Below are 5,811 nucleotides of genomic sequence, written 5' to 3'. Positions count from 1 at the left end.
GCATTACAGTGGAGTATAATGGTAACCCTGCAAAAATTGTTGGATTACGTGTTCCATTTTCTTCATGTTGGAGTACTCTAACAATATTCCTTTGCAATGCGTTTGCGGACCACCATCAGCCGATTATTGCTCGTTCTTTAACGACCGTGATCACGACACGACGACGATCGAACAGAGTTGCCAAAAGTAAAATATTGCATACAAATAACTGATAATAAAATTTTACTATGGCAACTCTGATAAAACGCAACCGCGCACTGGTTTTATGTATACATACTATAGTATAGAGACATATTAGTTTCTTTATTCACGCAAATGCTAAATAACATAAGAATATTCGTAGTAAAAAATATAAAAGTTGTATTGCCCCTCTTCATTTACTTTCATTTTAAATTAAATTCACTCCGATAATTCTTTCCGACACAATTCTTCTTAGGCGTATGATCCTCTGTGGGTGCTCCATGGAGTACTACAGTCAAAGTACTTTGGAAAGTACTCTCACGTATGTACTCTATGGAATACTCACAAACAAAGCGAGAGTGGGATCACCTACTCTTCTCCTAGGACATCGCAATGTTAATTGGAGCACATTTTTTGTATGAATACAGATTAGTTGTGGAACACCCCTATACTCCCAAAGGAGTATTCCTTATATTATTTATGGAGTACCTCGTTTTTTGAAGGGAAGTGCTCCAGTGGACCACATCATCCAACAATTTTTGCAGGGTTCATTTACTGTAGCCATCATCCGGTGACAAAGAGCCTGAGCCAGATAAATAATTTTGCATGTCAATGCAACAACAACGATTTGAGCCAGATAAATCCAGATAGAAGTCTGGTTCAATTTCCGAGGCAGATAATTTGTTAATTACTTGTCTTTAGTTTGGCAACGCTTCCTTTAATAAACCTACTTTTTCAAAAATAGATGTCGCTGCTTAGCCTTTCGCCGTATGAGTTAAATAAAAAACAGCGGCGATATCTGCCTATCACATTTCACGTGTGCGAAAATATCACGACATCTGCTTCTCAAGTCTCTCAATGATCCAGAGCATTCCCGTGAGAATTGAGCGTGAGCCGGAGCTGTAAAACTCTCTGTATGACGGCATGTGACGTTAGCCACTTGACAATGCGTGGACAATGACAATTTCACCTAAAACAGGCTACCAAATTGAAAAATTTTACAAATTTTTCTAATTTTAATGGATTACATATTAACGGATACAATAAAATTACTTTCATAGTTATTTTAAATAAAAAAGAAAAATGATGAGCCGCATGCCTTGGGAATATTTCAATACGTAACATCAGCCTAGAAAAGAAAGTTTTTAATACATTTTTGGAGCTCCCGAAAATTGCTATTGTGGAAGAAACGTGGTTTGAAGTATACAAAGCAAGGGAATATAGCCTTCTTAAGTGTCGGTACATTTGATCAGAACATGTTGACAAAACACACGTTTGTCAATTGATTGTCCAAAGGAGGTCCTTGTAAACCGACATCGCAATTTCTAAAGAGTTTAGCATACTTAAACGCAATTTTTATGAAATTTAATGGTGACAAGTCCACATTTATTTATTGTATAATTCAAGCGTAGCGCTTGAGGAGGGAATTGTACCCCCGCGGGTTAGAGGGGTCAGAATATACACGCGGTAGGTATGCCTGTCGTAAGAGGCGACTAGAATACCAGATTCAAGGGGATTTTGTTGAAAAATACATGGTAACAAACAAAGGAATCAAAACATTCGGCAGCATTGTTTTTGTGAACGGAGTAACACTGAACACACATGCCTTTTGTACATTATTTTGTAGTTCTTTTTTAATTCAAACTGTCTATTGAACAACATCGTTTCAATAAAGTATTCCATAAAAGCGAATAATATTAAATCATATAGATAAAATCTTCTTATTTTGTGTCCAACATTACTGCGCAACTCGTAATTTTGCACAGGTTATGGGCCCAGGAAGATTTCTTTAAGTAAAAAGAGATCACGTTGTCGAAAAAGTGTTGGACGTGTGCATAATTTTTTTACAAGTCGTCTCGTCGTAGCGTACAAAAAAAATTGGGAATAAGAAAAATAAGAAGTTTCATTTATTTAATGTGAGAGGCGTACCACCAAAAGATCACACCAAATCTAGTTGAAAGTCAATTGGAGGTCATTGCTAAAGGGATACTTTACAATTTTTATGCAATATCGCCTGTCGCAGTTTCCCGTTATAGTGTATGGTATAACAACAAAGAACATTCGATCGCCGCCAATAAATTAAAAGAAATAGTGGATTGCAAGGAAAATTATCGTATCGTCTTATATTTGAAAGTACTCATATTTGAATTCTCATTTTAAAATGGACTTGTTTTCAGATCAAAAAGAAGGAAATAATTTCATTTGTCACAAGTTAAATGGTTATAATTATAGGCTATGGAAATTTCAACTAACCGCGTATATCAAAGCGCGTGGTCTAACCGACAATGTACTGGGTAAAGTACCAGCGCAAGATGCCTCCGCCCAAGTAAAGGATCAATATGAACGAAACGAAGGGAAATCAATGAACGCGATAATTCAATCCATAGACACAGAGCGTGCAAATCTTGTTTTGGCATACAGCACAGCTAAAGAAATGAAGGAAAACTTAAGCTGTGTCTATGAAAAGAACTCCGCGATTTGTGTAATGTCCCTTTATGAGGAATACTTTTCGCTCGAAATGGCGGATGATGAAAGAGTCGTCGGGTACATTGCCAAAGTTAATCAATTGTAATCTGAAATTGAGCAGTAAGGTGAAAAATTGTCTGATACGTTAAAAATGGTGCGTATAATTAGCAATTTCGATGCATGTGTATTTACTCGTTACAAAGATGCTTCAATGACAATTATTGCAATTTATGTGGACGATGGGCTGATAGTTACCAACGACAATGGTGAAATCAACGCAATCATTTAACATTTACAAGAAAATTTTGAGATAAACGTATCGGATGTCAATCGTTTTTGGGGCTAGAGGTTCAACGGCTGCAAGACGGATCAATATACATACATACATCAAGGTGCCTATGCCAAGAAAATTCTATACCGTTTCGGTATGATGGAATGTAAACCTGTGTCAACACCGATAGATCAGAATCTTGGCAACTTCGTGAATGATGAACGAGACACAGAATATCCATATCGGGAAGCAGTAGGAAGCCTGATGTATCTGGCAACTGGAACGTGGCCGGATATAAGCTATGCTATTGGGGTTGTAAGTCGGTACCTCGACAAACTTACTTTGGCCCATGTAAATGCAGTCAAGCGCATCCTGAAGTATGTAAAGGGAACAATTCAAGTTGGTATCCTTTATAAAAGTGATAGTCAGTTAAATCTGATCGGATATATTGATGCTGACTATGCTGGAGATAGTGAAACAAGAAGGTCAACTAGTGGTTATGTTTTTAACATTGGTTCTGGTGTCATTAGTTGGGCATCAATGGGACAACAATCTGTTTCAACTTCTTCGACAGAGTCCGAGTTTTTCGCGGCATGTCAAGCTGTGAAAGAATTAGTTTGGTTAAAAAGACTCTTGACTGAATTGTTATTAAAATCGGATTTGAATGCAAAATTGTATGTGGATAACCAGAGCGCAATACGTCTAGTTAAGAATCCGGTGTTCCACAAACGAACTAAACATATTGACGTGCGATACCATTTCATCAGAGAAAAGTATCAAGATGGTCACTTCGGCTTAGAATATGTTAGCACCGACGAACAAGTAGCAGACATTCTATCTAAGCCGTTGAACAAGAATCGACATAAATATCTCTGTAGCTTAATGGAGTTAACATCATAACTTTCATTTTGATTGCAACAATGAGTGGTGTTTAAAAATACATTGTAACAAACAAAGGAATCAAAACATTCGGCAGCACTGTTTTTGTGAACGGAGTAACACTGAACACACACATTCCTTTTGTACATTACTTTGTAATTCCTTTTTATTTCTTATTCTTATTCAAACCATAGTGTACCTATACAAGTGTGTTCACTAAGCGATAAACGTCAAAACTACAAACAGCCTCGCTCACCTGATGGAAATCTCAGGTCTAGAGTCGCATTTTTGGTCTCAACGACAACATTTTTGACTACCAATCGTATCGACTTTTTCAATTTTTCAATCATTCGGCGCACTCGGTAATGGTATCCATTTTGAATTCGCTGTCATTCCGAATCCAGCGAGTGCCTGTCAGAATGCTTGACAGATAAGTCAACACACTTGTACTTGTACACTATGATTCAAACTGTCTATTGAACAACATCGTTTCAATAAAGTATTCCATAAAAGCGAATAATATTAAATCATATAGATAATTACTTCTTATTTTGTGTCCAACATTACTGCGCAACTTGTAACTTGCTCACCTATCCGCGGAGAATCCTGTTTCACTAACAGACGAGGCTCTGGCGACCCCAAGCTCCTCATGGAACTTGGGGGTGGGGAGGGAGGGAGGGATGGCCTAAACGTTTAATGTGGCCATATAAATATTTCCCGAGATGGTCGGGCTAGCACCTTAATGGTGCTGTGTTACCGGTCCGGCAAAGGACCATCACATCGATAACACTCCCCAAAGCCTTCGGGGAGCAACCTTATCGCTACAACAACAACAAATCCCTCGCCGGGAGCATTTACGGCAAGACGAAAAACGCTCACAGCCACTTTTAAAGCAAAGCGAGCCTAAAAGAAACACACTGGAGAAAACTGCAGGCCTGTCTACTGCGGTCAGAACTGCTACGAGGTGCCTTCTTATGTCTCCAGAACTTCATCTGGGCAGTGAAGCGAGAATACTCCCCATTAGTGACGCCTCTAACGCCCTTTTCTCTTTGGCCCAATCCTGTTCAAACAGCAAGTTTCCTTGGAGTTCCTACAAAGGATATTGATGTTGGTAAATACGGCTCGAAAACATCAGAGTCAGTATATCAGTGGCTCTCGGAATGCACCCGAGAATTTTTCGCAAAGTACAATTTTTTTGAATTAAAAAAAAAAAATGAAAAAAATCCATAATGATTGTTCGTTATCTTTGAATCTGCAGGGCCTAGCAAAAAGTGTTGTATACACAGTTACCTTTTAAAAGCTTCAAACTGTTTTGGAATTGCTTAATTCATTCTTGAGATATATATGATTAAGTGGACCCCATGTTTTTTTTTTTTTGGAAAAAACCGTTATTCGTAAATATCTCAAAAACGTTACCATAGAATTAAAAATAACCTTGATTTTCGAAATCAGGAGGTGATTTTACATAGGAATTTCATAATGGCGTCTCTGGTGCAGAAAAAAAAATTGGAATTTGTGATCCAGTGTTATTATTATACATATTTGTTGCGTGGTGCTGGCGTAAACGGCGGAGTAGGGATAGTGAGACTGTGACTTGATTGATGAGTTGTTGATAATTATTCAAACTGTAATTGTTAACATGATTATTATTATTAGAATTCTTTATTTTATTTGCCTAGGATTTTGGGGATCGAACCTTTAACTCCAATTGGTGGCAAGAGGACTTAGTTGCCTCTAGTAAAAGCGCCAGGTTAACCTTTATTGCCTAAGCAGCCTTTTTAATTATAGTCAAGGAATTTTTAATTTTTAACACACCAGGTTAAGCGATAGTTGGCGATCTATACAATGAGCTGTGAACTTCTTTTGTATGATAATAAATTAATGAAAATTAGAAATTGATGTCCGGGTTAAGTTTACCTCTTTATATGTGCCTCTCTTTCGATCGTTGAGTGCATGTTCATTATTTCATGCCCAAGGTGGTCCATATCCAATTTTAGTTTAATCTTGCTGCTTCT

General features: G+C 37.6%; 1 long non-coding RNA gene across 1 annotated transcript; it reads left to right on the top strand.

Annotated features, from left to right (window-relative positions):
* The first annotated feature begins 1,230 nt into the window (after positions 1-1,230).
* LOC137241210 (uncharacterized) lies at positions 1,231-4,335 on the top strand. The gene is made up of 2 exons (XR_010949939.1): positions 1,231-2,800; positions 2,898-4,335. It is a non-coding gene; the product is annotated as an uncharacterized lncRNA (long non-coding RNA).
* The last annotated feature ends 1,476 nt before the right edge of the window (positions 4,336-5,811 follow it).

This window comes from Eurosta solidaginis, chromosome 1, assembly GCF_040869045.1.
Source record: "Eurosta solidaginis isolate ZX-2024a chromosome 1, ASM4086904v1, whole genome shotgun sequence".
Taxonomy (NCBI): Eukaryota; Metazoa; Arthropoda; class Insecta; order Diptera; family Tephritidae; genus Eurosta; species Eurosta solidaginis.
Note: the sequence above shows the minus strand (reverse complement) of the source record. Positions and strands in the feature narration are given on the sequence as shown.